Below are 11,629 nucleotides of genomic sequence, written 5' to 3'. Positions count from 1 at the left end.
AGCAAGAGAAATAATAAGAGAGGTAAATAGGGAGCCTACATACTGGGAATAAATGTTTACTCCTCACACTTCAGATAGAGTCCTAATATCCAGAGTATACAAAGAACTCAAAAAATTAAACAATAAGAAAACAAATAACCCAATCAACAAATGGGCCAAGGATCTGAACAGACACTTCTCAGAGGAGGATATATAATTAATCAACAAATACACGAAAAAATGCTCACCATCGCTAGCAGTCAGAGAAATGCAAATCAAAACCACCCTAAGATACCATCTCACTCCAGTAAGATTGGCAGCCATTATGAAGTCAAACAACAAGTGCTGGCGAGGATGTGGGGAAAAGGGTACACTTGTACATTGCTGGTGGGACTGCAAATTGGTGCGGCCAATTTGGAAAGCAGTTTGGAGATTCCTGGGAAAGCTGGGAATGGAACCGCCATTTGACCCAGCTATAACCCTCTCGGACTATTCCCCAAAGACCTTAAAAGAGCGTGCTACAGGGATACTGCTACATCGATGTTCACAGCATCACAATTCACAATAGCAAGTAATATTCCATTGTGTACACATACCATTTTCTTTATCCATTCATCTGTTGGAGGGCACGTAGGCTGGTTCTATAATTTCATGCTAGCTACATTTTAAAGTGTTTAATAATACTTGTATACCACTTTCACCATACTGACCAATTTATCACTTCCAGATAAAAGCAGTAGGTGATGTGACTTATGGAAAGCTTTATATAAGAGTAGTAATATGATTCAATCCAGAAATTAGAACCTTTGATTTCAACCATCAAATCAATAAAAGCTACATGTCTTGAATATATCCAGAATATTTTACTAGTTCTCAGAATGGCTGTCTTCTAGAAGCAAATAATTTTCTTCTTGGACCTTGACTCAAACTTTGCATCTTTTATACACACATACACACACACAAACACATGCACACATATATAAATGTATATAATCAATCTAAATTAATATCAGTAAACAATTCCAAAATTATCTAAAGAGATTTCTTTGTGGCTTGAAAAAAGTAACAATACAGAAGATGTTTTTAACTAACAGACTCAAGTCTACTCACCAGGAGTGCCCCCATCAGGCTCTAATGGGTTCCTGGGCCCTTGTGAGAGGTAAATTAGGAAGAGATGACCTGTGCACCAGCCATGATCCTCCTTTGGAATCACCAGAAGTCTTGTAGGTCGTGAGGTGTTTCTCAATAAATAACTAAAACGCAAGTGGTACCTAACCTATTAAAGATATTAAAGTTAAGCAAAAAATGATTAAAGTTTGGAGGGCACTGCTACATGATTATAAAACAAAGATCTACCTTCAGTATTAAATATTATGAAGGTTTATAATACCAGGAAATTAAAGTTAAGCTTGTTAAGCACTTACTCATACCAGATATCCATAACATATAATAACCTATGTCCTATTTTCTTAAAATCCATCAAAGTGGCACACTTAAAAAGTTCTATGATACTAGTGTACCTATTCACCCTTTTGTATCTTTCAATAACAAACATACTTGTTTAACAACAGGAGTTATTCCATAGAGTCTGAGAGTAGAACAAGTCTTCTTTATCTCTATCCTTCCCCCAAAGATAAATGAGACCAAAGGTTCCATCACCAAGAAGGACTATTTGTGTGTACTGGTTAGATCTGAGGTACTCAAATGCTAGTGGGCAGTCACCATGCCAATCCAAAAGGATGGTATATACAAATATGCTTCTTTTTTCTTTCTCATCTTTCTTCTCTCTTCTTTTCACATGGCTGGCACTTGGGGCTTCTTGCTTAGCACTTGGCAACTTTTTCCTTCCTGGACTTATTCTTGGGGTCTAGAGTTCTTAGGTGTCAACTAGGACCTATCTTCCATTAAAGAAGCTCTAGGAACTTTATTTTCTATTTTCTCTCATAAAACTGGATGAGAGGATCTGGAAGAAGCAGCTTGACAATCTCTGATCTGGGAATTTGACCAAGTTATTTCTCTTGAAATTTGTTTCCATTTCCTGTTAGAATCAGCGCTACACCTCAGACTTGGGCATGGTACCTTGAATAGTAATAGACCTGGCAGACCTGTACATATTACTTTGGTTACTGGCCATTCAAGATAATCTAGTTTAAGTATTAAATAAGACACAGTCTATTGTAAAATTATTTAATGAGTTTATAGCCCAAACTCTAGTTTTAATAATGTAAGCTCTTGTAGATGGTATCAACTACTATACATTCAAACCACATGGTATGTACTGTAATATATGTTCACAGTTTATTGAAATGTAGTTATGTAGTATATGACTATATTTAGCAAACTGGACTCAACAGCCAATTAAAAATATTGCACTCCATAACTAAGTGATATTTAACTCTGGGATTCAACATACACAAATAATTTAATGTGACATACTACATTAATAGAATGAAGGATAAAAATGAACCATTTCAATAAATGGAGAAAAAAATTCGGTTAAATTCAACAATGTTTCCATGACAGGAACTCCCAGTAGGTATAGAAGGAATTTACCTTAACATGATAAAAGCCACATACAAAAAACCCAAGACTAACATCATACTCAATGGTGATAAACAAATTTTCTCCTCTAAGATCAGAAACAAAGCAAGAATTCCCATTCTCTTCCAATCAAAGAACATAGGCAAAGTCAATCCACAGATGAATGAAGCAGAAAAATGTAGTATATACATATACAATGGAATATTATTCAGCCTTAAAGAAGAAAATTTCACTATTCATGACAATAAGGATAAACCTAGAGAATATTATGATAAATGAAATAAACACTTTACCATTACACTTATATTAGGTACCTAAAATAGTTCTGGGGTGAAGAGGAACTAAGGAGTCATCATTTAACAGGTGTAGGTTTCAGATCTTCAAGGTGAATAAATTCTATGTATCTACTGTACAACATTGCGTCTACAGTCACTAATACTATGGAAAGAAAGTCAACCCAGAATTTTTTACTATGTGAAAATATTCTTCAAAAATGACATTTTCAGATAAACTAAAGCTAAGAAAATTAATAACTAGAATACCTAAGGAAATTTGAAGGGAAATGACATCAGATGGCAATATATATGAAAGATAAAGAACTCTAGAAATGGAACAATGCAAATAATAGTAAAGATTACTTCCAAATTAAATAAGGACTTAAATGTCAAAAGCACAACTTTAAAAAATTTGAAAATACAAATCTCATTTACTCTTGAATAAGAGGTTCTTAAGACATAAAAAATAATATAAAATTCTTACTTAAAATATGTATTTTGAAACATAAGTTAATAAAAAAGCAAATAATCCAAAATAAACATAGGCCAAGGACATTCTGAAAGAAAATTCACAGCAACATAAAATATGCATGGCTAGTATGTGTGAGAAAGATATGAAACCTCATTATTAAGTAGGAAAATGCAAATTAAGGCCAAAGTTACATATTACACCTACTTGAGTAAGATATATGGTAACAACAGCAGTTGAATACGTCCATACCTTATGAGCTATAATTGTATTTCTGGGTATAGATATCCAAGAGAAACTCAATACACATGTAGAAGCACACTAGAAGACATTACTAAGAAAATTTTGACAAATTAGAAGAACCCCAAACTGGAAAAATCTTAGATACTTTGATACTGATAGGAGAATGGATAGTGATAGTGATATATCTTAATAAATAAATTATTACAACCATAAAAAGGTTAAGTTATAGCTATATTTAACAACATCAATGAATGAATATTAGAAATTTCTGGCTATGTTTAAAAGTGCTACATAAAGGTACCTATTTTTTAAGAGTTCAAAAATAAGAAAAAACTATATATTAATTGGAAATAGATATAAAAAAGCTAAGAAGGGGAAAATATAATTTATCATCAGTACCTAGATATGAACTAACGAAACACAGAAACTGTGGTAATAAAACTATAGTTGTAGAGCATCGATAAACTAGAAAAGAATGAACAAATCAAACCCCATATTAGTAGATCAGAGGAGACAAAAGTAAGGTTGCAAAACATTCAAATGATCAATACAACAAAACCTGTTTTTTTGAAAAGATACCGACAAAAGTTTTTGCTAGACTAAGAAGAGAAAAGACAAAATTAGTGATGAAAAATGAGAAGTTAACAATTGATACCATTAAAATACAAAGGATCATGAAGAAGTATATGCGAACAAATTGGAAAATCTAGAAGAAATGGATAAGTTACGAGACATATTCAACATATCAAGACTGAAATAAGCTATATATGCTAAACCCAAGGCCAACATCATTCTAAATTGAGAAAAACTGAAAGCATTCCCTTTAAAAATTGGAACAAGACAGGGATGCCCTCTTTCACCACTCCTATTCAAAACAGTCCTTGAAACCCTAGGCAGAGCAATCAAACAAAAGAAAGAGATTAAAGAGATATGAATAGGAAAAGAAGTTACAAAGAATACAAGTAATGCTAAATGTTGGTGAGGATGTGGGGAGAAAGGTACTCTTATTGTTGGTGGGAATGCAAATGGTGCAACCACTCTGGAAAGAAGAATGGAGATTCCTCAGAAAACTTGGAATGGAACCACCATTTGATCCAGCTATCCCACCCAAAGGATTTTTTAAAAATACTTTTTTAGTTGTAGTTGGACACAATGCCTTTATTTTATTTATTTTTATGGGGTGCTGAGGATTGAACTCAGGGCCTTGCACATGCTGGACAAGTGTTCTACCACTGAGCCACAACCCCAGCCCTGCACCCAAAGGATTTAAAATCAGCATACTACAGAGACGCTGTCACATTCATGTTTATAGCAAGTGAACTCACAACAGCCAAGCTATGGAAACAACCTAGGTTTCCTTCAATGGATGAATGGGTAAAAAAAATGCTATATATACACTATAAAATATTACTTAGCATAAAGAAGAATGAAATTATGGCATTTGCCGGTAAATGGATGGTACTAGAGAATATCACGCTAAGTGAAATAAGCCAATCCCCAAAATCCAAAGGCCAAATGTTTTCACTGACTTGTGGATATTAACTCATGACAAGCGGGGTTGGGGATGGGAAGAACAGAAGTCCATTGGAGTAGACAAAGGGAAAGGAAGAGAAGGGGAACAGGAAAGACAGTAGAATTAACTGGACATAATCTTCCTAGCCTTGTATTTGTATATACGACCAGGGTAACTTGGCATCATGGACAACCATAAGAGTGGAATCATAAATAGAAAGGTATATATTATGCCAAAGTACATTCTACTGTCACGACAACGTGATGGTCCGGCAGGGGGAGAGCGCCACCTGCAGGTAGGGAACTGCCACTCTCCGAATTGAGGATGAGGGGCAGGGGTGCAGGTGTGTGCACTGTAACATGCCAAGGCTGGCAGAGAGGTTGCTGGTTCCCTGGGTTGCACAATTCATAAATGAATTGGGTACTCTGCCTATGGATAACTTAAGAAAAGAAAATCTAAACAGACCACTAAGTTAAAAAAAGAGAGAGATTAAATATCAGTAAGAAGTCTCCCATCAAAGGAAAGTTTCACTGTTGAATCCTACCAAACATTTAAGGATTTCTTATGTTTTAAAGAAATTGAAGAGAATTCTTTCAAATTCATTTTATGAGGCCATCATTTCTGACACAAAAAAGCAGATAAAGGCTACAGGAAGAAAAAAACCCTGTAGGCCATATTCCTATAAACATGCATGCAAAAATCTTCAACAGAATCCAACAGCAATTTTAAAAAATCACATATCATGATCAAGTGGGAATTATTAAAGGGCTGGTTTAACATATCCAAAGCAAACACACAGTATGTCACATCAATAGAATGAAGGACAAATAAATTCAGAAAAAGCATCTGATAAAGTTCAATGTCCCTTCATGAGTCACAAGAAATATACCACCACACAGTAGCAGTCAGATATAACAAACCCACAGCTAACAATATACTCAATGGGGAAAAGTTGAAAGTTTTTCCTCTAAGATCTGGAACAAGACAAGGATGCCTACTTTATCACTCTATTCCATGTAGTACTGTAAGTTCTACAGTACTGCCAGAGTCAGTCAGACAAGAGAAGGAAATAAAGAATGTCAGCATCCAATTTGAAAAAGGAGGAAGTCTAATTGTTCCTGTTTGCCGATGAAAATTTCAAAATATCAAAACCAGCCAGGTTTGGTGGCACATGCCTGTAATACCAGTGGCTCAGGAGGCTAAGGTGGGAGGATTACAAGTTCAAGGCCACCCTCAACAACTTAGTGAGTCCCCTGTCTCAAAAAGATAAAAAGTTCTGGGGCTGTGGCTTGGTAGTTAAGTGCCCTTGGGTTCAATTACCAATATACAACAACAACAACAACAAAACAATTTTTTTTCAGAGTTAGTAAAAATCTGTCCTAAAATTTATATAGAATTGGGAGAGACATGAATAGCTAAAACAAACTGAAAAAGAAGAACAAAATAAGATGACTCAAATTTCCTGATTGCAAAACTTACTGCAAAACTAATCAAAATGTATGGTACTGGCATAAAGACAAACATATAAACAAATGGAATAAAATAAAGATCCCAGAAATAAACTGTGACTACATTTTATGTCAAAGATATACAAATGGCCAATAAGTACATGAAAAAGGTGCTCAAAATCACTAGTCATTAAGGAAATGCAAATAAAAATCACAATAAGATACCACTTCACACCTATTAGGTGGTTATTATAACAAAAATAAATACCAGAAAACAACTGTTAGCAAGGATTTAAGAGAAATTGGAACTCTTAAGCATTGTTAATCAGAATGTAAAACAGTATGACAGTTCCTCAAAAAATAAGTGATTCAGCATATGAAATCATACTGTATGATTCAGGAATGTCACTTCTATATATATTCCCCAAAGAATTGAAAGCAGGGATTTGAACAGATATTTGCACACCCATATTCTTTTTATCACTATTATTCATAATGCCCAAAAAGTAGAAACAAATGTTCACTAACAGATAAACTGACAGAATGTGATACACAAATGCAGGGAAATATTAAGCTTTAAAAAGGAATTAAATTCTGATTATAAGCCACAATATAAATGAAATAAATCTGTAACAAATGGACAAACAATTCCACTTACTTGAAGTACCCAGAATAGGCAAACTCAGAGAGACTTTTGTTTTCTAACAGAACAGTGACTACTGGGGGGTTTAGGAGATAGGGAATGAGGAGGACAAAGTTCTGGAGAGGGTGAAGTTTGCACAACAATATGAATGTACTTAAGGCCACCACCCTGTACATTTGAAAAATTTTTAAATGATAAAATTTTTAAATGTGTATCACAAAAAAGGAAATGTCAGTAAGGAGGAAAGTTATTTTTACTTTGAAAATATACTTTTAATTGATGACTTACCATCTCTGAAGCAATGTACCATATTTGTGAAGATAAGAAATATAAACTAAGACAGTATAATCTAGTGGGGAACACAGAAAACTTCAACAGAATTAGGAGGGAGAAGACAAAAAATATCTATTAGTAATACTCCCCAATTTTGTCACTTAAATCCACATGGATATTCCATTATCATCTTGAAACTAACATGACTTCTATAGCAAAAAAAAAAAAAATTAGAAATACCACATAGTAGCAATACATTTGTCTCTCCCTCTGCCCCTCCACTCCCTCACAATTCCGTGAGATCATGCTTGTTTTCCTTATCTTTGAAAGACCGTCTTAATCCCGGAATTCCTTGTATCTCCCAGAACACAGCAGATGCTCAATAAATAAAATCAATTCAAGTCACTGAAGGTAGGGTATGCCAAACTACTAGAAGAAAAGTATGAGGACCTCGGGACCTTGAGAAGGTGGCTTTTTCTGCTAACTTCCTTTAGGCAAGTTAAGGCTCAAATTTGCCCTCCTTCATTGGTTAGCAGTGATTGCTCAGGAGCTTTGAAGATTTTAACAGAGTACCCAGTCAATTGTTAACGTCCCATGCTTTGACCAGGCCCACTGCTTCATTTTCAAGAAATCTGCAGACATTCCAACTCCTATCATTTTGTTGCAACATTCACTCTCTCACTCCAATAACTTCAGGCAAATTCAAAGCAGTATCTCCTTAGGAAAAATACTGAATCCATGACCCAATCTCCGCAGAATCATACAGGCCCTTGGCTAATCATACCAAAACTTCTGCTCTGTTAATCGAGTAAGTCAGTTGATTAGTGAAGCAATTCGATTTCAATAGGAATTGCCAGCTCTGGTAACTACGTCTTTATTATAACCCTGTGAACCTTTTAAGTTAAGGCTTTCTCACCTTAAGTGGTAAGGGGTCCTCGCTGTGTACAAAGTCATGGTCAAACACAATAGCAGCCATCACATGATCAGAGTCCTTATCATATTTAATGTATTCTTCAAAGTCTTTCTCTGAAGTAAAACCATGAACTATAAGAAGACAAAAATCCAAGCAGTAAGCTTTTTTTAAACATATATTTATTTTTTAGTTGTAGGTTGACACAGTATCTTTATTTTTATGTGGTGCTGAGGGCACCTCACTCATGCTAGGCGAGCACTCTACCATTGAGCCACAACCCCAGACCCAAAGTAGTAAGCTTTTAATAAAAAGACAATGAAATTCATTGCTCTGAGGGAATGAGGCATATCAAATGACTTTATAGAGATAAGAATTTATTAAGAAATTTGTTAAGTCTAACAAGGGATGGTTTTGTAATTCTTAGTTTGATTAAAATTATGAGGACCAAGAATAAAGTAAACTTAAATATATAAATAACTGAATTGTCATGAAGAATGTTTATAACTCCTTACTTTTCAACTTATTGTTCAAAGTTTGTTGTACCATTTCAATAAGATTGTTCACTGCTTCATTGTTAGAGGGGACATAAACTAGTTCCCAATTTCTTTGTTTGTTGGTATTAAGGAAGTAAGAAGGCAGAGTATTTATGGTTTGTCTTGCAAACACAAGCTTATCCATATGCTTTGTCGAAACAGAATTACGTAATATCAAAAGAATAACGGTGAAAAGCAGTTCCAAAAAAAAAAAAAATTCCATGATGAGAAGAATCCATTGTCGTTTCTGAAAAATATGAAAGACTTAAATTCTAGTGTTTTACTTCAAGTTTTTATGCTTTCCCTCCCTACTCCACAACTAATGGTCCCCAAACTAAAAAGTAATTATCAGTACCCTCTTGTTAAATGTTATCTTCGAGCTTCTTATTTACTTATCCCCTACTCTAATCATGTATTTCCCCTAAGATGCTTTCTGTTGCCCAGAGAGGAAATATTTGAAAATTCCTTGGCTGTGGCAGAAGATGGTATTAAGAGACTTCTTGGCATTGGTCTGATGTATCTGTTCTTTAGCCCATTTTGCCCAGCCTTTCAAAATTTGTGGAAGATGAATCTTGTCTAATCAGACTTTTGACTATCCAGCTTACATTCCCACTCAATATTTATGTCCTCCTGAAACTCATATTAAAATGTCTGCCCTGAACTTCCTCCTTCTTTGTGGTATCCTTAAACAACACGGGTTTCTGAGATTCCAATTACATATTCCAAACACCTGATCTAACAGTTCCCTAACTCTGTGGTTTATTTTTGATGATCCACAAAAATAATATCAAGTCCCTTCCACAGTTTTCAGAAAGGTATACTCACTTTTAAAGTAAAATTCTTCCAAAGAAGAAGTGTAAACTGCCTGAATTTCACTGCCATTCTTCTATTTGGAGAGGAAATTTGTCACTGGTAAAGATTAAAGAAGAGAAACAGAATACCTAACAAAATGTTAATTTGCTCAAATATCACAAATTCCTTACTCTTTATTTTTATACTCATTCTTTTTTTTAAAGAAGTGCACGTATTCTTACATGTGAAATTAGCACCTAGAAAGAATATAATTTTTAGCAAAGAAAAATAGCTAAAAAAGGCCACTGTCTCCCATTTTCCATGTCCAAGGGCAGAAAAGAATCAAGCACAAAGTTTATTCAACAAATAACAAAATCAGATTTATTCTTCTAGCTGGGAGACTGAGGGCAGGAGGATCACAAGTTGCCAGCCTGGGCAATGTAGTAGGCCCTATCTCAAAAATAAAAATATAAAATGGTGGTAGTCACTGGCTTCACTTCCTGGTGCTACAAAACAAAATCTGATTTTATTCTCATGAAAGGCAACATCATTGGAAATATAATCTTCTCAAATGTTGTAGAAAGTTCATTGGTTATGCATTAAAGAAGAAATTGAAAATTCCCAATGATCCAATGTTATATAAAGTTATAATTCTGGCTCAAATAAACCACAAGGAATGCTTACCTCTACAACAGTAGCTGGAAACATTCTGAGGGATGGTAAATTTCTAGTTCCTATAGCAGGACTAACCAAAACAGGTCTGCTTTGGATGTTCAAGACTGGCCTAACATAAATTACTTCCTCTTACCACCTTATTTATTCTCTTGATAGCATTTACCAACCATTTATCTACCTAAGTGTTCTGCTTATCTATTATTATCAATAATAAAACATAAGCCATGAGACCAACGCTGTTTTCTGTCCAGTTCTTCACTGTATTATCTGTGTTTAGCAGTGTCTGGCAGATAACATGTGTACAGAAAGAATTTTTTAAAAGAACAAGTGTGACACTCTCGTGACACACATTCTTATACCATTTTTCTACTACTGGACATAACTTTTATGTACGGCACATCTAACTTTTTCTGCCATTGCTAAGGTGATATTAGACTTTTTTATAATCACATTTTACAGTCCACTAGAACATTTCAAATGTTTTTAGACCCCCTCTTCTGTTGGAAATTGACTTTTAAAAAAAGTCTTGCATTATGGTGTTTTAATTTCAGGCAGCAGATTTTGAACCCCTAGTTAGGGAGGATATTTTTGTATCTCTAGCATCAAGCACAGTGCCTGAAGAGAGAACATGTTCAAAAATCTGTTGAGTTGCTCAAGATTTGAGTATACCTATCATTTAATGTGGGGGTTCTGGTAGTGAAGTAAGAAGATAGAAACTTTTAGAGCTATTATGACTACTGTTATTGGGGAATTTCCAGGGTAGTCCTAGTATATAACTTTTGTTCTGATATTTAACAATGTCAATTTAAGTAACAGAGGCTTACTAATAAGACTGTGGGCCAAAGCTGCTAAGACAGACAAATGCTGATAAAACCTTCCCAAATTCCCTTCCTCACCTCCCTCAATTCTGTGTAAGGCTCCCACCACATTCAGATTCATTTAGTTGTTTTCAGTCCTCCATTCCCCACAGACTGCCACTAAATTTTGCCATTTTTTTCCTCTCACAAAAGTTTGCTCTACCTATGTTACTGGTACTTCAACTTCATCCATGGTAATAATAATATCCTGAAAACATACCTGCAATTATGGCAAAAGTTACATAATAAGTTAGGCCAGATATGTTCTTCCAGTATGTTCTATTCTCGCAAGCGTCATCATATATGACCTCTGCCAGACAAATCCGACTGATTTGAGAGAGTTACAGTTCTGATAGGAAAATGTGATCATGTGAGCCTGGAAGCTAGTGGAGGCAACATCCTCCCATGGAAGAAAAGACAAAATGTAGCAGGAGAAATGAAGCTGACATGTGGAGAGCACTTGGAAAAAGCTGAT

At 34.9% G+C, this 11,629-nt stretch overlaps 1 long non-coding RNA gene across 1 annotated transcript; it reads right to left on the bottom strand.

The window, feature by feature from the left end:
- Window positions 1–1,094: 1,094 nt before the first annotated feature.
- LOC308651944 lies at window positions 1,095–9,745 on the bottom strand. Its single transcript, XR_014022694.1, has 3 exons — window positions 9,656–9,745; window positions 8,301–8,428; window positions 1,095–1,255 (listed from the first exon to the last, which is right to left on the bottom strand). It is a non-coding gene; the product is annotated as an uncharacterized lncRNA (long non-coding RNA).
- Window positions 9,746–11,629: the final 1,884 nt, after the last annotated feature.

The sequence above is a fragment of the Spermophilus citellus genome (genome assembly GCF_964194105.1).
Source record: "Spermophilus citellus genome assembly, chromosome: 6".
Classification (NCBI taxonomy): domain Eukaryota; kingdom Metazoa; phylum Chordata; class Mammalia; order Rodentia; family Sciuridae; genus Spermophilus; species Spermophilus citellus.
The sequence above is the reverse complement of the archived record's forward strand: the minus strand, read 5'-3'. Positions and strand labels throughout refer to the sequence as shown.